Source organism: Pan troglodytes, chromosome 4 (genome assembly GCF_028858775.2).
Source record: "Pan troglodytes isolate AG18354 chromosome 4, NHGRI_mPanTro3-v2.0_pri, whole genome shotgun sequence".
Classification (NCBI taxonomy): Eukaryota; Metazoa; Chordata; class Mammalia; order Primates; family Hominidae; genus Pan; species Pan troglodytes.
In genome coordinates this window covers 48,238,512-48,260,261 of record NC_072402.2, presented here as the reverse complement: position 1 = coordinate 48,260,261, position 21,750 = coordinate 48,238,512, and positions in this window count along the sequence as shown.

Sequence of the window (21,750 nt, the reverse complement as noted above, 5' to 3'; positions counted from 1 at the left end):
CACCCTCATCAAGGCTGGGACCTCAGACCACCATTGGGTATTATGTCTACTTACCTACCTTAGCAATAACTGGTGCCTCCCCAGGGTTACCTCTCCTACTGGCCTGAAGTCTGAATCATCAACTCAGTAAATAAAGTACTGGGGTAAAATTAAATAAACGAAGTGTACACCATGAGAACAAGATAAGTTTCAAGCCATCCCTGCCATTCCAACTCCATAGGAGACAATGAACTTGCCCACACACCAAGAACATAAATACAACAACCAGCATTGGGGAAAGCCAGTGCACCAAGACACTCTATAACTAAGGAACTCATACAGAGTCTTCACCTCTACAATCACCAAGAAACAAATTAGGCTAAAATAAACACTAAAGTCTGATCCTCAAGAGGGAAACACAAGAAATAAAAAAACCACACATTCCAATCAAAAATAAATTCAAAAACAACTTTAAGAAATAGTCTACCCAAATGAGAAGGAACCAGCAAGTAATTCTGGTAATTTGGAAAAAAGGGTTCTATAACACCCCCAAAATGTCACCCGAGCTCCCTAGCAATGGATTCAAACCAAGAAGAAATCTCTGACTTGCCAAATAAAAAATTCAGAAGGTTGATGATTAAGCTAATCAAGGAGATACCAGAGAAAGGTGAAAACCAGCTTAAAGAAATTAAAAAACAATAAAGGATATGGTTGAAAGATTTTCCAGAGAAATAAATATCACAAAGAAAAAACAATCACAATTTCTGGAAGTGAAGGACACACTTAGGGAAATACAAACCACAGTGGAAAGCTTCAACAATAGACTAGAACAAGTGGAAGAAAGAAGTTCAGAGTTTGAAGACAAGGCTTTTGAATTAACACAAACAGAAAAAGACAAATAAAAAAAAAGTTAAAAAATTAACAGTCTCCAAGAAATATGGCATTATGCTAAATGGCCAAACCTAAGAATAATTGGTGTTCCTGAGGAAGAAGAGAAATCTAAAAGTTTGGAAAACCTATTTGAGGGGATAATTGAGGGAAACTTTCCTGGCTTTGCTAGAGATCTAGACATCCAAATACAAGAAGCTCAAAGAATTCTCAGGAAATTCATCACAAAAATATAATCACCAAAGCACATAGTCATCAGGTTATCTAAAGTCAAGATGAAGGAAAGAATCTTAAGAGGCGTGAGGCAAAAGCATTGGGTAACCTATAAAGAAAAACCTATCAGATCAACAGCAGATTTTGATTGGGGTCCTATCTTTAAACAAAATAATTGTCAGCCAACTATTTTGTATCCAGCAAAATGAAGCTTCATAAATGAAGAGGAGACAAAGTCTTTTTCAGACAAACAAATGCTGAGAGAATATGCCACTACCAAATCAGCACTGTAAGAAATGCTAAAAGGAGTTCTAAATCTTGGAATAAAAGCTTGGAATACACCAAAATAGAACCTCCTTAAAGCATAAATCTCACAGGGCCTATAAAACAGTAGCACAATAAAAAACCAAGGTATTTAGGCAACAAGTAACATGATGAATAGAACAGTACCTCACATCTCAATACTGATGTTGAATGTAAATGGTGTAAATGCGCTACTTAAAATATACAGAATGGCAAAATGAATAAAAATCTACAAACAAATATCTGCTATCTTCAAGAGATTCACCTAACACATAAGGACTCACATAAACTTAAGGTAAAGGGGTGGAAAAAGATATTCCATGCAAAGCGAAACCAAAAGCGAGCAGAAGTAGCTATTCTTATATCAGACAAAACAGACTTTAAAACCACAATGGTAAAAAAAAAAAAAAAAAGAAAGACAAAGAAGGACATTATATAATGATAAAAGGATTAGTCCAACAGGAAGATATTACAATCCTAAATATATATGCACCTAACACTGGAGGTTCCAAATTTATAAAATGATTACTACTAGACCTAAGACAGGAGACAGCAACACAATAATAATGGGAGACTTCAATACTCCACTGACAGCACTTGACAGATCATCAAGACAGAAAGTCAACAAAGATACAATGGACTTAAACTATACCCTAGAATAAATGAACTTAACAGATATTTACAGAAAATTCTACCCAACAACTGCAGAATATACGTTCTTTTCATCGGTACATGGAACATTCTCCAAGACAGACCATATGATAGGTCACAAAACAAGTCTTAATAAATTTAAGAAAATCAAAATCATATTAAATATCTTCTTAAACCACAGTGGAATAAAACTGGAAATTAACTCCAAATGGATCCCTCAAAATTACACAAGTATATGGAAATTAAATAATCTGCTCTTGAATGATCTTTGGGTTAACAATGAAATCAAGGTGGAAATTTAAAAATTCTTGAACAAAAGGATAATAGTGACACAACTTATCAAAACCTCTAGGATACAGCAAAAACAGTGCTAAGAGGAAAGTTCATAGCATTAAATGCCTACATTAAAAAGTCTGAAAAAGCACAAATAGACAACCTAATGTCACACCTCAAGGAGCTAGAGAAACAAGAACAAACTAAACCCAATACCAACAGAAGAAAAAAAATAACAGATTGGAGCAGAACTAAATAAAATTGAAACAAAAAAATGCAAAAGATAAATGAAATAAAAAGTTGCTTCTTTGAAAAGATAAATAAAATTGATAGACCATTAGTGAGATTAACCAAGAAGAGAAGAGAGAAGATCCAAATAAGCTCAATTAGAAGGGAAACAGGAGCTATTACAATCAATACTACAGAAATACCAAAGATCATTCAAAGCTACTGTGAATACCTTTACACACACAAACTAGAAAATCTATAGGAGATGGATAAATTCCTGGAAATATACAACCTTCCTAGATTAAATCAGGAAAAAATAGAAACTCTGAACAGAACAGTAACAAGTAGTAAGATTGAGTCAGTAATAAAAAAAAATTTGCCAACAAAAAAAGTTGAGGACCAGATAGATCCACAGCTGAATTCTATTAGACATTCAAAGAAGAATTGGTACCAGTCCTATTGAAACTATTCCAGAAGACAGAGAAAGAGGGAATCCTCACTAAATCATTCTATGAAGCCAGCATCATCCTAATACCAAAACCAGAAAAGGACATAACAAAAAAGGAAAACTATAGACAAATATCCCCGAGGAACACAGATGCAAAAATCTTCCACAAAATACTAGCTAACTGAATCCAACAGCATATCAAAACGATAATACATCATGATCAACTGGGTTTCACACCAGGGAAGCAGGGCTGGTTAACATACATAAATCAATAAGTGTGACACATTGCATAAACAAAGTTAAAAACAAAAATCATATGATCATTTCAATAGCAGAAAAATCATTTGACAAAATTCAGTATCCCTTTATGATAAAAACTCTCAACAAAATTCACATAGAAGACATACCTCAAAGTAATAAAAGCCATCTATGACAATCCCACAGCTAACATTATGTTGAATGGAGAAAAGTTGAAAGCATTCCCCCTGAGACTTGGAACAAGACAAGGATGCCCACTTTCACCATTCTATTCAATATAATTCTGAAAGTTCTAGCCAGAGCAATCAGACAAGACAAATAAATAAAGGGCATCCAAATTGGAAAAGAGGAAGTCAAACTATTGCTCTTTGCTGATAAGATTGTATACCTAGAAAACCCTAAAGACTCATCCGAAAGGCTCCTAGCTATGACAAATGAATTCAGTAAAATCTAAGGATACAAAATCAATGTACATAATAAATGAGTAGCACTGCTATACACCTAACAATGCCCAAGCTGAGAATCAAATCAAGAACTCAAACTTTTTTTTACAACAGCTGCAAACAAACAAACAAAACCAACTTAGGAATGTACTTAACCAAGGAGATGAAAGATGTCTGAAAGGAAAGCTACAAAACACTGCTGGAAATCATTGATGACACAAATGGAAACATATCCCATGTTCATAAATGGGTAGAATCAATATTGTGAAAATGACTATACTGCCAAAAGCAATCTACAGATTCAATGAAACTCCCATTAAAACACCATCATCATTCTTCACAGAACTAGAAAAAACAATCCTAAAATGTGTATGGAACAAAAGAGAGCCCACATAGCCAATACTAAGTAAAAAGAACAAATCTGGAGGCATCATATTACTTGACTTCAAATTATACTACAAGCCTATAGTTACCAAAACAGCATTGTACTGGTATAAAAATAGGCATGTAGACCAATGGAACAGAATAGGGAACCCAGAAATAAAGCCAAATACTTACAGCCATCTGATCTTCGACAAAGCAAACAAAAACATAAAGTGGAGAAAAGACACTCTATTCAACAAATGGTGCTAGTATAACTGGCAATCCACATGCAGAAGAATGAAACTGGATCCTCATCTCTCACCTTATACAAAAATCAACTCAAGATAGATCAAAGACTTAAATCTAAGATGTGAAAAATTTCTAGAAGATAATAGAAAAACTCTTCTAGACATTGGCTTAGGCAAAGAATTGATGACTAAGAAGCCAAAAGCAAATGCAACAAAACAAAAATAAATACACGGGAGCTAATTGAACTAAAAAGCTTCAGCGCAGCAAAAAGAACAGTCAGCAGAATAAACCGACAACCCATAGAGTGGGAGAAAATATTCACAAGCTGTGCATCCGACAAAGGACTAATTTTCAGAATCTATAAGGAACTCAAACAAATCGGCAAGAAAAAAAAAATCCCATGAAAAAGTGGGCTAAGGACATGAATAGACAATTCTCAAAAGAAGATATACAAACAGCCAACAAACATATGAAAAAATGCTCAACATCACTAATTATCAGGGAAATGCAAATTAACATCACAATGAGATACCACCTTACTTCTGCAAGAATGGCCATAATTCAAAAAATCAAAAAATTATAGAGTTGATGTGGATGTGGTGAAAAGGGAACTCTTCTACACTGCTGGTGGGAATGCAAACTAGTACAACCACAATGTAAACAGTATGGAGATTCCTTAAAGAACTAAGAGTAGAACTACCATTTGATTCAGCAACCCCACTACTGGGTATCTACCCAGAGGAAAAGAAGTCATTATGTGAAAAAGACACATGCACATACACGTTTATAGCAGCCCAATTCGCAATTGCAAAAATATGGAACCAACCTTAATGCTCATAAACCAAGTGGATAAAGAAAATGTGATATATATATATACACACACACCATGGAATACTATGCAGCCATAAGACAGAATGGAATAATGGCTGTTGCAGCATATTGGATGGAGTTGGAGGCCATTATTCTGAAGTAACTCAGAAATGGAAAATCAAATATTTTATGTCCTCACTTATAAGTGGGAGCTAAGGTATAAGGATGCAAAGGCATCAGAATTATATAATAAACTTTGGGGACTTTGGGGAAGGGTGGGAGGGGGGTGAGGGATAAAAGACTACATATTGGGTACAATGGACACTGCTCGGGTGATGGGTGCACCAAAATCTCAGAAATCGCCACTAAAGAACTTTTTCATGTAACCAAACACCACCTGTTCCCCCCAAAACTATTTAAATACAATTTAAAAATTGTAAAAAAAAATGTGGTAGCAAACATACTGCAAAAAGAACACTTGTCCTTGCGATAGTTTACTGAGAATGATGGTGGGAATTGAACAATGAGATCACATGGACACAGGAAGGGGAATATCATACTCTGGGGACTGTGGTGGGGAGGGGGGAGGGGGGAGGGATAGCATTGGGAGATATACCTAATGCTAGATGACGAGTTAGTGGGTGCAGCGCACCAGCATGGCACATGTATACATATGTAACTAACCTGCACAATGTGCACATGTACCCTAAAACTTAAAGTATAATAAAAAAAAAAAAAAAAAAGAACACTTGTCTACAGTGTGAAAGGAAAATAAAAACTTGAGACCCCAAACTCATGTTGCCAAAGGGAAAAGTTAAGCTCGGAAACTGAATCACACAAAAAGACTGCCTTTTTTGTTGTTCCTAAACAGACAGCTGTAAGATAGAAGGCCACACATTTCCCCAGGCAGCCTCCCTCACTCTGACAATGTAAATTAACAGCACATCTTCACAGGTACAGGACAAAGACAAGACTAGAAATTGTCCCTCTGCCTACCCAGGAGACAAATGCATATTTGACTTCTTCCACTACCCTATGTTTATCTTACCTTATGTAAAATGCACATTCATGAGAATGTGACCACTCACCTCACTACATACCATTTCTCTTTTTTTTTCTTTTCTCTTTCCCCTCCTGCCCATTTTTCCCCCTTTAAATATTGAAGCCTTCAAAACCGTCTTTGGAAAAAGTGGGGGCCACAGATCCTACTGTGACTTGTGTCTCTTTTTCCTGGGTGCATCCTCAACCTTGGCAAAATAAACCTCTACATTGATTGAGATCTATCTTAGACACTTTTCTGGTTTACAACATTATGAGAGTTGAGACAGGAAGGCCTTGTGGACCTCAACTTGGGACCTGCATATTGGGCAGCTCAAATTTTTCACTTTTCTGCACATGCCCATGAACGACTGTGAAAGCCCCCAACCTTGATTCTGAGGTCACAAGCAGATTTTAGTAAGTAGGCAAATTTGCAAATTTGGAATCCATCAATGATGAGGATCAACTGTATTTTGCTTTTGAAATATCGCTTTTTGCCCAGCTTTAAGTTTTAACTTGTGGACTTTGGTAGATTGATCTCACCAATGGCCTTCATATTGGTCTCCCAGTGTCAGACCCCACCCTGCAACTCTTGTTTCCCTCCCACTTTGATTCCGGGCTTGGATTAATAAACCTGATATGAGCAGAAGCTTGAAAAGTACATGTGCATTTTCTCTTTCTCTTTTGGACCTCAGCCATCACTGTAAGAACATGCTGGGCTCACCTGAAACAAGGGTAAGAGAGAAATGGAAAGCAGAGTTGTCCCATACGAGACCATTCTAGACCAGACCACCCTGAGCAGCCCACTGGTTGCCCACAGAAGAATGAGAGAGCCCAGTTGAGATCACCCCAGCCCCATTCTGGATCCAGAGACCACGAGAAATAATCAGTCATTTTTGGTTTAAGTCACTATGTCTTGGATGGTTTGTTGTACATCAGTAATGAACTGATACGAGACTTGAGCATCTCTAGTTTCAATTTAGGGATGTTAGCATTCAAGAGCTTCTGGAAGAGCACCAGGCAGCTATTGATACTACAGCTACAGATCAATGTCTCTGTCTTTCCATCATGTGGAAGGTGGAAAAGGAGCTCAATCATTTCAACATAGAACAGGGCTTGAGTAGAACTGAGAGTATGGCTTTTCACATCTAGTTTTCCCAGGCCTTGATGAGTAGGTGCTCGTTCCTTTTTTTCTTTTTCTTTTTCTTTTTTTTTTTTTTTGAGATGTAGTCTCGCTCTGTTACCCAGGCTGAAGTACAGTGGTGTGACCTCGGCTCACTGCAACCCTTGGCTCACTGCAACCTCCGCCTCGCGGGTTCAAGCAATTCTCCTGCCTCAGCCTCCTGAGTAGCTGGGACTACAGGTGAGCACCACCATGCTCAGCTTATTTTTGTATTTTTAGTAGAGATGGGTTTTCACCATATTGGTCAGGCTGGTCTGGAACTCCTGACCTCAGGTGATCCACCCACCTTGGCCTCCCAAAGTGCTGGGATTACAGGTGTGAGCCACCACGCGCTGCCAGTGTTCATTCTTTTAATTGAGCTTTAGCTTGATTAAAACACAACATGTTATTTTTAAAAATTCCACTGATAATGGTAGTTATTTTATTAATTTTGCACTGAAAGAAAAAAATCAGGCAGGAAAAAGGAGGGGTAGAGGCGGAAAAAAGGAAAGGAAATAATTTCTCATGTTCCAGCCTCAGAACATGAAGGGAAATTCACAAGGGGTAAAATACATCAATAACTACAGTATATTTCTCTAGAAAAGCTGCCGGCCCCAAGGCATAATAAAAGTTACTTAAGAAGACTACAAGCCTTTTAAAAGTCATGTTTTGAATCAAAATAATTTTCTTATAAAATATTCTCAAAATGAATTGTAAAATATGAACACAAAATGGCTTAGGCTATTTTTATTTCTGGCAATAAAGCTAAAAATTCTTAGAGAAAATGACAGCTACTAGAATGTAATTCTCAGAGTCAATGAGTGAAAATGTGAGTCTGAAATTCACTCAGATTTGATTGAATCTTGGAGTGCACATTTAGTGAGCAGCAGCAGGCTCTGTGCTAGGCACTGTAGGGCTCACCCAACCAAGCTGTCAGAGAAACCTCAAAATACAGCTGGAACTCAAAATGCAATTTCAATGAAACTCATCATTGTTTGGTTGCTCTGAATTTATTTTCTGGACACTGAATTTTAAAAATGAAAAGGTAGATATGAACTAAAGACACAAACTAGAGGTAATTATTTAAAAACAGAAAAAACCCAAACTCACTTATTAAAGAACAGCTCTCAGTGGAACTGAAAATTCTTTAATTAACTGAAAATTACCTTATGAAAATTTATGCGAATATGATACTTTTCAGTTACTGCCAAAAGGATCAGTTGCCAGTCTTATGAATTTTACTATTGAGGTTTTGGGTACAACAAATATTCATTTTATGATGCAGTCCTATAACAGTATGAGTCCCTGAAGTCAGACTCTCTGGGCTCAAATCTTAACTTTAGCATTTATAAAATATAGATTTTAGGTAAGTTTCTTAACTGCTCTGGGCATCAATTTCCTAGTATGTTAAATGGAGATATTAATATCACCTGCTTCATATCTTTGCAATGTGCATTAAATGAGATGATATATGTAAGTGTTCATTCTATGTTAACTATTAATAAGTATACATTAGCCGCAACCAAGAACAAGGCCTTTCTCTGACATTTTCCAAATCCATTCTCTGACCCATCCCTAGTGTTGGTTCCAGTTCCATCCATGTAAATGCCTTCCTCTTCTTTTCCCCAGTAGTAAACGGATTTCAGGTATTACTATGAGAATCCCACCAGGTACACTTCCCTCCCTAGAACATGTGAAATCAAACACTAGTCCTTCCAGATTTGGCTGACTACACCTAAATCAGCTTCTTGGAGTGGGAGACTAGAGGAAATGGGGACCAATGGTCTCAAGACTGTTCAAAGAACCGGTTCCCGGGCTGCTGCTGAACCCTATAATGCCACTCTCCTCTCCTCCCAAACTTTGCCCATCTCTTCCTGCCTCAACTTCCCTGCTTATCTGCCTCAACCTAGAAATCCCCCCTGGTTGCTGCGTCTGCAAATTCCCTGCCCAGGGATGGGCCCTATTGATGACAGAGTAAACTGAATGTACATCCTTATTCTCCTCCTAACACTTTTTCAAATCTATTTAAGTGCAATTCCAGCCCAGAGCCTCTGGCAACTCCCTGTTGGACTTGCTGAGCCAACCTCCTGATTGACGGTCAATAGATCAATTCTCATCTTGCCTTATTTAACGTATATGCTCTCTTGAGCTCTTGTTACATAAGCAACATAAAGTGTGGGGTGTCACGAGGGGTAAAAAGTAATTTAGAGTTGTAGGATGAGGTACAATTTGGAAAGGCCTGACTTCAGCTGACCCAGCCTCTGGCCATAATTCCACATCGCCGTCCACACTGACTGTCATCAATCTTTCCTCTTCCAATTAGCCCCCTTCCCTAAAGAACAGTGACTCACCCACAGTTACATGGCATCCAGTACCAAAGCTAATTAGAAGTTAGGTCTCCAAGCAGTGCCTTTCCTTAGTAAAAATTCCTTGTGTTTTCAGAAACTGGGGTTTAAAACAAAGCAAAACAAAAAATGCTGTGATAGAGGATAATGATGCCCCTTTGTGAAATGGAATCTGCATTTGCATGCCAGCATGTTTGTTTGGGATTAATAAAAAATAAAGGAAGACTGAGGCAGGCTGTAATATTATTTAAATCATCATAATAACAGTAATGGCTGACATTTATTCAGCATGTACAATAAGCCACACATTGTGGCAAGAGCTTTCCATATTTTATCTCAGTTTGACTGCCACCACCCTCACAACAACCCTATTTTTCATTTAAAAGACCTATAGTAGTGCTTACCATGCACTCGATAAACAAAGAATAATACAGATGTGACAGGGATAATATTTTCCAAATATTAAGCCAGTGCATTGGAATTTTTCTCCTCTATAGTCCCTGGTAGCCATTTTCTCCCTTATTTTGTCCCTGAGAAAGGGGCGGGATTGTTTGATGTGACGTAGGAAGGTGAAGGATAGAAAGAAAGAGGAAGAGGAAATCCTTTTCCCTCCATCCCCAGGGGCTGTGGGAAGAAGAAGGGGATCATATGGGGGAACAAAGTGATAGAAACGTGAGGCCTCTGACTGCTTCCTCTGGCTGGAGTCCAGGGGGATGTGTGAATGTGTCTTTGTGGTGGGACGAAGGAACACTGTTAGTTGAGGTAAAAGTTGAAATCAGAGGAGATCCTGGTGAGACATCCTGTTTGGGACTTAGGGTGAAAACTGCCTTGCTGAATGAATGACAACCTGAGCAGCCAGGCTGTAAGGCAGAGAGAATGCCTGGACCCTGAATGGCATGAAACAGGTCAGCAGTGATGACTGAATAGCTCCCTACTGTTCATGCCACTGTCTTCCTAAGTAACAGAATCCCAATTTGGGGGTAATCATTGACTCAGTTAAAAGACTACTTTTCTCAGTCACCATTGCAGCTGGAGTGGCCATAGAACTAAGTTATGGACAATGGAATGTAAGCAAAATTTGAGTGGAACTTCTGGGAAGGCCTCTTAAAGGAAGCCAGCCTAGTAGGGAGATCTTTCCCATCCTTATTTCTATTATGTCCTATAAATTTCTATTGCATTATGCCCAGAAAACCAGACATAATGGCTGGAGCGACAGCTGCCATCTTGTCCCACAAGTTGATCTCGAGGACAGAAACATGTGCAACAAAGCAAACAGAGAGATAGCCTGGCTCCATGATGGCTTCATGGAACCACCACACAAACCCTGGATTATCTCCCTCTAGAGTTTTTAAAGTAAGAGACTTAAGCCTCATGCTTTAACCCATCACTATTTTAGTTTTTTGTTAGCTAGAGCTGAATGTGATACTAAGAGATAGAGCCTACTTCGTGTCAGGCTGAAGAGATTGTGGAGCAGGTGGGCATGAGGAGGTAAGTTCACAGTGATTGAGGTGAAGTAAAACTGCAGCTAAGGGCTGAGAGGCTGGCTGCTTAATCTGGGGATTGAATGGGAACCACAGCAGATTCCAGGAATTCACAGCTCCAGCAAGGGCCCAACTGAGGCCGAGTCAGCAGAGAAGGTTCACCAGGCTCTGATTTAGCCAAGGGAATGGACAACATGAGAGACAGACACCGCCATTGGATAGCAATGGCCACCTTGCACCCAGGTGAAGAAGGGGAATCAGACGAATCAGTAGGCAGCACAAGGGTAAGCCCAGGTGGATCAGATTTCCCCAGAAAGCTCCCCAAAGGCCAGCTGTTACCATGAGAAGGAGAAACGGGAGGGAGAGAAACGGTGAAAGATTTGGTGTTAATCTGAGAGAGACTGAATTAACTAAAGAAACTGTTATAAATGTTGGACTGGGCTTATTCTCACTGGATTGGACTAAATTTGTTTTCTTCCCCTACTATCCAGTTGGCAGTGAAAGGTATGAAAAGGATCAGTTCAGACACAGAAAAAACAGATACTAGATACATTTGTTTCGTGGCAGTGAAAGATATGAAAAGGATCAGTTCAGACACAGAAAAAACAGATACTAGATACATTTGTTTTGCAGATCTGAGTATGGTGCCTAAATTGGCTTCATCATAACAAAGGTAATTTTACCTCCATTTCACAGACGAGGAAACAGAAACTTGGAGTTCAGTAAATTTAAAGTCACACAGCTATTAATCATGCCCATACTTAGTATTTCTATGTCTAACAAATTTTAGGTATGGGGATCCAACCTGCTTCAGTACAAGAGAAGAAGGATTGGGTAGTTTGCACAGCCAGAGTTTACTTGCTTTGTGTGTTCAGTGTTGGGTAGTGGATTGAATTAGAATTCATTTTCAGAGCCTCTCCAAATTCTAAACTCCTTTCTGCTAGATTATGCAGTATTTAGGAACTCAGTGATCTTGATCTCACTCCAAAATATATCAGCATATGGATATAAACCTATCATTCTTGTCCACTGAGATTGTCAACATATACCTGATTTTTTAAATGAAAGTCAAAAGCCTATAGATTGGCTCCATACACAAAGTGGCAAAACTGAGTCTAATAGATTTAAGGGATGCTGATTTATCAGGGTATAGCTAAAAGGAAGTGAGAATGGCAAATCCTAAAATGCTGGCCTTGGATCCTTGAGCAAGTCCCCATAGCTATGTTTTTCATTTTTCATGCATTTATTCATTCATCAAATTTTTTGTTTGCCTCCAATAAGCCAGGCACAGATTGAGTGGGGAAGAAAATAACTAGGAATAGCGGATAGAGGCTGATCTCTCCATGCCCTATTATCTCTTTGTCATTTCTGCAACCTTTCCTACCTCAAATATGCCAATTATTCCAGAAAATTCTATTCAAGCCCTCAAAATAGAGAACATCTAAAATACAAACATCTTGTAAATTAAATGCCTAGGGTAAGAGAAAAGGGAGAGAAATGAATACATAACACCTCCCAAAGGAAGGATTGCTCTCACTTAAATTCTAGGCTTCCGTTCTATAAGTTATCAGTAATATCTGTATTTATGATTTATATACTTGATTTATATATTTATAATTATGATTTATGTATATTTATCTAGAAAATGTTAAATTATTAATAGTATGCCCTTTGGCCTAACAATCCCAATCCTAGGAATTTTTTTTTTTTTTGAGATGGAGTCTTGCTCTCTTGCCCAGGCTGGAGTGCAGTGGCACGATCTTGGCTCACTGCAACCTCTGCCTCCCAGGTTCAAGTGATTCTCCTGCCTCAGCACCCCAAGTAGCTGGGATTACAGGATTGTGCCACCACACTCTGCTAATTTTTGTACTTTTAGTGGAGACGGGGTTTCATGATGTTGATCAGGCTGTTGCTGGTCTCGAACTCCTTCCTGACCTCGTGATCCACCTGCCTTGGCCTCCCACAGTGCTGGGATTACAGAAGGAATTTATCCTTTTATTATTATTATTATAATACTTTAAGTTCTGGGGTACATGTGCAGAATATGCAGGTTTGTTACATAGCTATACATGTGCCATGGTGGTTTGCTACACCCATCAACCCATCATTTACATTAGGTATTTCTCCTAATGCTATCCCTCCCCTAACCGCTAGCCTGTGACAGGCCCTGGTGTGTGATGTTCCCCTCCCTGTGTTCATGTGTTCTCATTGTTCAACTCCCACTTAAGAGTGAGAACATGTGGTGTTTGGTTTTCTGTTCTTGTGTTAGTTTGCTGAGAATGATGGTTTCCAGCTTCATCCATGTCCCTGCAAAGGACATGAACTCATCCTTTTTATGGCTACATAGTATTCCAAGGTGTATATGTGGCACATTTTATTTATCCAGTCTATCATTGATGGGCATTTGGGTTGGTTCCAAGTCTTTGCTATTGTGAACAGTGCCACAATAAACGTATGTGTGCATGTGTCTTTATAGTAGAATGATCTATAATCCTTTGGGTATATACCCAGTAATGGGATCGCTGGGTCAAATGGTATTTCTAGTTCTAGATCCTTGAGGAATCGCTACACTGTCTTCCACAACTGTTGAACTAATTTACACTCCCAGCAACAGTGTAAAAGCGTTCCTATTTCTCCACATCCTCTCCAACGTCTGTTGTTTCCTGACTTTTTAATGATCACCATTCTAACTGATGTGAGACAGTATCTCACTGTGGTTTGATTTGCATTTCTCTAATGACCAGTGATGATGAGCATTTTTTCATATGTTTGTTGGCTGCGTAAATGTCTTCTTTTGAGAAGTGTCTGTTCATATCCTTCATCCACTTTTTGATGGGGTTTTTTCTTGTAAATTTATATAAGTTCTTTGTAGATTCTGGATATTAGCCCTTTGTCAGATGGATAGATCGCAAAAATTTTCTCCCATTCTGTAGGTTGCCTGTTCACTCTGATGGTAGTTTCTTTTGCTGTGCAGCAGCTCTTTAGTTTAATTAGATCCCATTTGTCAATTTTGGCTTTTGTTGCCATTGCTTTTGGTGTTTCAGTCATGAAATCTTTGCCCATGCCTGTGTCCTGAATGGTATTGCCTAGGTTTTCTTCTAGAGCTTTTATGGTTTTACATCTTACTTTTAAGTATTTAATCCATCTTGAGTTGATTTTTGTATAAGGTGTAAGGAAGGGATCCAGTTTCAGCTTTCTGCATATGGCTAGCCAGTTTTCCCAACACCATTTATTAAATAAGGGAATCCTTTCCCCATTTCTTGTTTTTGTCAGGTTTGTCAAAGATCAGATGATTGTAGATGTGTGGTGTTATTTCTGAGGCCTCTGTTCTGTTCCATTGGTCTATATATATATGTTTCAGTACCAGTACCATGCTATTTTTGTTACTGTAGCCTTGTAGTTTAGTTTGAAGTCAGGTAGCGTGATGCCTCCAGCTTTGTTCTTTTTCTTAGGATTGTCTTGCCTATACAGGCTCTTTTTTGGTTCCATATGAAATTTAAAGTAATTTTTTCCAATTCTGTGAAGAGTCAGTGGTTGCTTGATGGGGATAGCATTGAATCTATAAATTACTTTGGGCAGTATGGCCATTTTCACAATACTGATTCTTCCTATTCATGAGCATGGAATGTTTTTCCATTTGTTGGTGTCCTCTCTTATTTCCTTGAGCAGTGGTTTGTAGTTCTCTTTAAAGAGGTCCTTCACATTGTTGTTTTCCTAGGTATTTTATTCTCTTTGTAGCAATTGTGAATGGGAGTTCACACATGATTTGGCTCTCTGTTTGTCTCTTATTGGTGTATAGGAATGCTTGTGATTTTTGCACATTGATTTTGTATCCTGACAGTTTGCTGAAGTTGCTTATCAGCTTAAGGAGATTTTGGGCTGAGACGATGGGGTTTTCTAAATATACAGTTATGTCATCTGCAAACAGAGACAATTTGACTTCCTCTTTTCCTAATTGAATACCGTTTACTTCTTTCTCTTGCCTGATTGCCCTGGCCAGAACTTCCAATACTATGTTGAATAGGAGTGGTGAGAGAGGGCATCCTTGTCTTGTGCCAGTTTTCAAAGGGAATGTTTCCAGTTTTTGCCCATTCAGTATGATATTGGCTGTGTGTTTGTCATAAACAGCTCTTATTATTTTGAGATACGTTCCATCAACACCTAGTTTATTGAGTTTTTAGCATGAAGGGCTGTTGAATTTTGTCGAAGTCCTTTTCCGCATCTATTGAGATAATCGTGGTTTTCGTCGTTGGTTCTGTTTATGTGATGGATTACATTTATTGATTTGCATATGTTGAACCAGCCTTGCATCCCAGGGATGAAGCTGACTTGATCATGGTGGGTAAGCTTTTTGATGTGCTGCTGGATTTGGCTTGCCAATATTTTATTGAGGATTTTTGCATCGATGTTCATCAGGGATATTGACCTGAAATTTTCTTTTTTTGTTGTGTCTCTGCCAGGTTTTGGTATTATGATAATGCTGGCCTCATAAAATGAGTTAGGGAGGATTCCCTCTTTTTCTGTTGTTTGGAATAGTTTCAGAAGGAACGGTACCAGCTCCTCTTTGTACCTCTGGTAGAATTCAGCTGTGAATTCATCTGGTCCTGGGCTTTTTTTGGTTGGTAGGCTATTAATTGCTGCCTCAGTTTCAGAACTTGTTATTGGTCTATTCAGGGGTTTGAGTTCTTCCTAGTTTAGTCTTGGGAGGGCATATGTGTCCAGGAGTATATCCATTTCTTCTAGATTTTCTAGTTTATTTGCGTAGAGGTGTTTATAGTATTCTCTGATGGTAGTTTCTATTTTTGTATTATTGGTGGTGATATCCACTTTATCTTTTTTTATTGCATCTATTTGATTTTTGTCTTTTTTCTTCTTTATTAGTCTTGCTAGTGGTCTATCTATTTTGATCTTTTCAAAACAACAGCTTCTGGAATCATGATTTTTTGGAGGGTTTTTCGTGTCCCTGTCTCCTTCAGTTCTGCTCTGATCTTAGTTATTTCTTGTCTTCTAATAGCCTTTGAATTTGTTTGCTCTTGCTTCTCTGGTTCTTTTAATTGTGATGTTAGGGTGTTGATTTTAGATCTTTCCTGCTTTCTCTTCTGGGCATTTAGCGTTATAAATTTCCCTTTACACACTGCTTTAAATGTGTCCCAGAGATTCTGGTATATTGTGTCTTTGTTCTCATTGTTTCCAAAGAACATCTTTATTTCTGCCTTAATTTTGTTATTTACCCAGTAGTTATTCAGGAGCAGGTTGTTCAGTTTCCATGTAGCTGTGTGGTTTTGAGTGAGTTTGTTAATCCTGACTTCTAATTTGATTGCACTGTGGTCTGAGAGACTGCTTGTTATGATTTCCATTCTTTTGCATTTGCTGAGGAGTGTTTTACTTCCAATTATGTTGTCAATTTTAGTGCAGTGTGGTGCTGAGAAGAATGTATATTCTGTTGATTTGGAGTGGAGCGTTCTGTAGATGTCTATTAGGTCTGCTTGGTGCAGAGCTGAGTTCAATTCCTGGATATCCTTGTTAACTTTCTGTTTCATTGATCTGTCTAATGTTGACAGTAGGGTGTTAAAATCTCCCATTATTATTGTGTGGGAGTCTAAGTCTCTTTGTAGGTCTCTAAGAACTTGCTTTATGAATGTGGGTGCTCCTGTATTGGGTGCATGTATATTTAGGATAGTTAGCTCTTCTTGTTGCATTGATCCCTTTACCATTATGTAATGGCCTTCTTTGTCTCTTTTGATCTTTGTTGGTTTAAAGTCTGTTTTATCAGAGACTAGGATTGCATAGGATTGCAGCCCCTGCTCTTTTTTTTTTTTTTTTTTTTTTTTTTTTTTTGCTTTCCATTTGCTTGGTAAATCTTCCTTTGTCCTTTTATTTTGAGCCTATGTGTGTCTTTGCACGTGAGATGGGTCTCCTGAATACAGCCCACTGATGGGTCTTGACTCTTTATCCAATTTGCCAGTCTGTGTCCTTTAATTGGGGTATTTAGCCCACTTACATTTAATGTTAATATTGTTATGTGTGAATCTGATCCTGTCATTATGATGTTAGCTGGTTATTTTGCCCGTTAGTCGAAGCAGTTTCTTATAGTATCAATGGTCTTTACAATTTGGTATGTTTTTGCAGTGGCTGGTACCAGTTTTTCCTTTCCCTGTTTAGTGCTTCCTTCAGGATCTCTTGTAAGGCAGACCTGGTGGTGACAAAATCTCTCAGCATTTTCTTGTCTGTAAAGGATTTTATTTCTCCTTTGCTTATGAAGCTTAGTTTGGCTGGATATGAAATTCTGGGTTGAAAATTCTCTTCTTTAAGAATGTTGAATATTGGCCCCCACTCTCTTCTGGCTTGTAGGGTTTCTGCTGAGAGATCAGCTGTTCGTCTGATGGGCTTCCCTCTGTGGGTAACCCGACCTTTCTCTCTGGCTGGCCTCAACGTTTTTTCCTTCATTTCAACCTTGGTGAATCTGGCAATTATGTGTCTTGGGGTTGCTCTTCTCGAGGAATATCTTTGTGGTGTTCTCTGTATTTCCTGAATTTGAATGTTGGCCTGCCTTGCTAAGTTGGGGAAGTTCTCCTGGATAATATAGTGAAGAGAGTTTTCCAGCTTGGTTCCATTCTCCCCGTCACTTTCAGGTACACCAGTCAAACGTAGATTTGGTCTTTTCACATAGACCCATATTTCCTGGAGGCTTTGTTCATTTCTTTTCACTCTTTTTTCTCTAATCTTGTCTTCTCACTGTATTTCATGGGGTTGAACTTCAATCTCTGATACCCTTTCTTCTGCTTGATTGATTCAGCTACTGATACTTGTGTATGCTTCACAAAGTTCTTGTGCTGTGTTTTTCAGCTCCATCAGTTCATTTATGTTCTTCTCTAAACTGGTTATTCTAGTTAGCAATTCTTCTAACCTTTTTTCAAGGTTCTCAGCTTCCTTGCATTGGGTTAGAACGTGCTCCTTTAGCTGGGAGGATTTTGTCATTACCCACCTTGTGAAGCCTGCTTCTGTCAGTTTGTCAAACTCATTCTCCATCCAGTTTTGTTCCCTTGGTGGCAAGGAGTTGTCATCCTTTGGAGGAGGAGAAGCATTCTAGTTTTGGGAATTTTCAGCCTTTTTGCACTGGTTTCTCCCCATCTTCATAGATTTATCTGCCTTTGGTCTTTGGTGTTGGTGACCTTCAGGTGGGGTCTCTGAATGGGTGTTCTTTTTGTTGATGTTGATACTATTCCTTTCTGTTTATTAGTTTTTCTTGTAACAGTCAGGCCCCTCTGCCGCAGGTCTGCTGGAGTTTGCTGGAGGTCCACTCCAGACCCTGTTTGCCTGGGTATCACCAGTGGAGGCTGCAGAACAGCAAAGATTGCTGCCTGTTCCTTCCTCTGGAAGATTTGTCCCAGAGGGGCACCCACCAGATGCCAGTGTGAGCTCTCCTGTATGAGGTGTCTGTCAGCCCCTACTGGGAGGTATCTCCCAGTCAAGATATATGGGAGTCAGGGACCTACTTGAGGAGGCAACCTGACACTTATCAGAGCTCTAATGCTGTGCTGGGAGGTCCGCTACTCTCTTCAGAGCTATCAGGCCGGGTTGTTTAAGTCTGCTGAAGCTGCACCCACAGCCGTACCTTCCCCCAGGTACTCTGTCCCAGGGAGATGGTGGTTTTATCTATCAGTCCCTTACTGGGGCTGCTGCCTTTTTTTCAGAGATGCCCTGCCCAGAGAGGAGGAATCTAGAGATGCAGTCTGCCTTGCTGAGCTGCAGTGAGCTCCGCCCAGTTTGAACTTCCCATTGGTTTTGTTTACACTGTGAGGGTAAAACCACCTACTCAAGCCTCATCAATGGCGGACGCCCCTCCCCCCACCAAGCTGGAGCATCCCAGGTCAACCTCAGACTGCTGTGCTAGCAGTGAGAATTTCAAGCCAGTGGATCTTAGCTTGCTGGGCTCTGTGGGGTGGGACCCACTGAGCCAGACACCAGAGGGAATCTCCTGGTCTACTGATTGTGAATACTGTGGGAAAAGCACAGTATCTGGGCCAGAGTGTACTGTTCCTCCCAGTACAGTCTCTCACAGCTTCCCTTGGCTAGGCAAGGGAAATCTCCTGACCCCCTGTCCTTCCAGATAAGGCAACGCCCCACCCTGCTTTGGGTAACTCTCCATGGGCTGCACCCACTGTCCAACCAGTCCCAATGAGATGAACCAGGTACCTCAGTTGGAAATGCAGAAATCACCCACCTTCTGTGTCAGTCTTGCAGGGAGCTGCAGACTGGACCTGTTCCTATTCAGCCATCTTGCCAGCTCTCCCCCTTTTTCTTTTTTTTTTTTTGAGATGGAGTCTCACTCTGTTGCCCAGGCTGGAGTGCAGTGGCGTTGTCTTGGCTCACTGCAACCTCCAGCCCCAGGTTCAAGTGATTCTCCTGCCTCAGCCTCCTGAGTAGCTGCGATTACAGGTATGAGCCATGCCACTCAGCTAATTTTTGTATTTTTAGTAGAGATGGGGTTTCACCATGTTGGTCAGGCTGGTCTTGAACTTCTGACCTCAGGTGATCCATTTGCCTTGGCCTCCCAAAGTGCTGGGATTACAGGTGTGAGCCACTGTGCCCAGCCAAAATTTATCTTTATAGATATATTTGAACATGTGCCAAAAGATATTTGCTATAGCATTGTGTAAAATAACAGAAGTCAGAAATAATCTAAGTGTCCATGAATATGGAACTGATGAAATAAAGTATATTTCTATAGTGGAATACTCTGCAGCCATCAATAAGACTGAAGTAGAACTAGAGATCGACTTTTACAGATCTTATATGGGACAATTTTAGCACTTTGTTAAGTGAGAAAATTCAAGGGTCTTCTTTATGTCAATATGATGCTATTATTTGATAATAGCCCATGAGGTGGGAAAATTTATAAAGGAAACAAAAAAAGAAAGAAATGTTTCTTTCTCATTATTGAAAAGCACTTGCTAGATGAAAAACCCTGAATTTGTGCTGTATGCCCTGAACATGAGTCTAAAAGGCAAATTGGTTCCTTATATTAATATAGATCTCTACAGTCAGCTAAACGTTTTAATGCTTATGATGTGGCTGAGATAAGCAGGGGCGTAAATCAGGAGTCAGACTGCCTGTGGGTTCCCACCAGGTACTGTCCTTGCTTTTTCTCTGGGTGAAGCAGGAAGGAGTGTGAGGAAAGCAGAAGAGAGTTCAGAAGAGTCTGGTGGAAACAAAATGGGGAAGGGGCGGTAGAAAGCGTGAGACAAGGGCACTACATGCCTTTGTCTCTCCATCGATCTCTCTCTGGTCTCTATCTGGTCTCTCTATCTGATCTTCTCTCAGCAGGAACACCTCCCAGTCTGGAGATGCTGCCCCATGGCCCATATTTGGAGCTGATGTGCTGAAGGATAGAGAGGAAGAGAAAGCTGTAGTTCCTCACCAGAGCCAAGCAGCCCCTCTGAGAGGGTGAGTCAACCAGGCATCCCCACAGCCTGTCCCAGCAACTTTATGTGCCTGGCATTTAGGGTTCATTAATCATTCAGTGGGACAGATTCATTGTAGCCAAACAGCTCTGTGTCACCATTTCCCTTGTGAATAGAATGTGAACATAATTAAATATTTGCAAAAGGTGGGCGACAGATGGGCTGTTCAGAATAGCCTCATTTATGGTCATTAAATCAGCCTTTTTGAGAAAGAGCACCTGGAATGGGGATGGTCTCCTTCTGGGAAGGAATTGTAAACCCCACACTATCTGGTGTCCGGTTCAATGAGCTTTCCCAGAATCCCAAGCGACTTTCCCACAGTCCCCCGCCCAGGTCCCCAGGTCTCCCCTCCCTAACCCAGATGCCACTATAGATCCTACTTTCTTTCTCTCCCTGTCTCCGTACACAGGGACTCATCCAATACCGCTCAGGTCCTTCACTGCAGAGGAGCAGTTTTCAGCTCTTGGAGAGCAGACAGTGGGGGATATGGGCCCTTACCTCTGGTGGCATGATGCATAGTCACCTCTGCTTTAGCTTGGCCCATTCCTGAACCTTCTTTCTTTCTTAATTGTGCTTGGGAGTGAGGTACTAAACTACAAATATTGGTATACAGCTCGTTTGTGGAAGTAATAAACAGCTCTCATGAGAAGGCTGATGCGCATTAGGCTCTGCGGGCATGGAGATGTCCCAGAGTCCTGGAACCTGCATGTCTGAACCGCAAGGGATGATGGAGGCCTAACTCCTCCTTTGGCATGTTTGGGTCCTAAGTTCAAGAGTTGTGAAGTGCTGTCTAAGGATGCACAGCTGGTCCTCAACACAGCTACACTGGAAGCCAGTTTGTTCAATTTCAGAGGTGTGCTTAGACACAGTGATTTGATATGTGGGTGGGGTGGGAGGAGGTTAATTTTCCAAGGAAAAGGGAGAGGCTCTACTTTGTGGTTTCTTTTATTCTGTGGTAACATTAGATCCCTGCAGGAGTCAGACCCAAGGACACTAAATTCCTACATTAAACTCTGAAGGCTCATGCATTCCTTCACACTCTCATCCTAGGGCGCCCAGTCTCCTCTAGAGCTTCAGCCACAAATGATGCCATGCCACCCTCCCTGCCTCCCTCATGCATCCAGTCATCCCTCCTGAAGGCCTAGGGCCTCCTT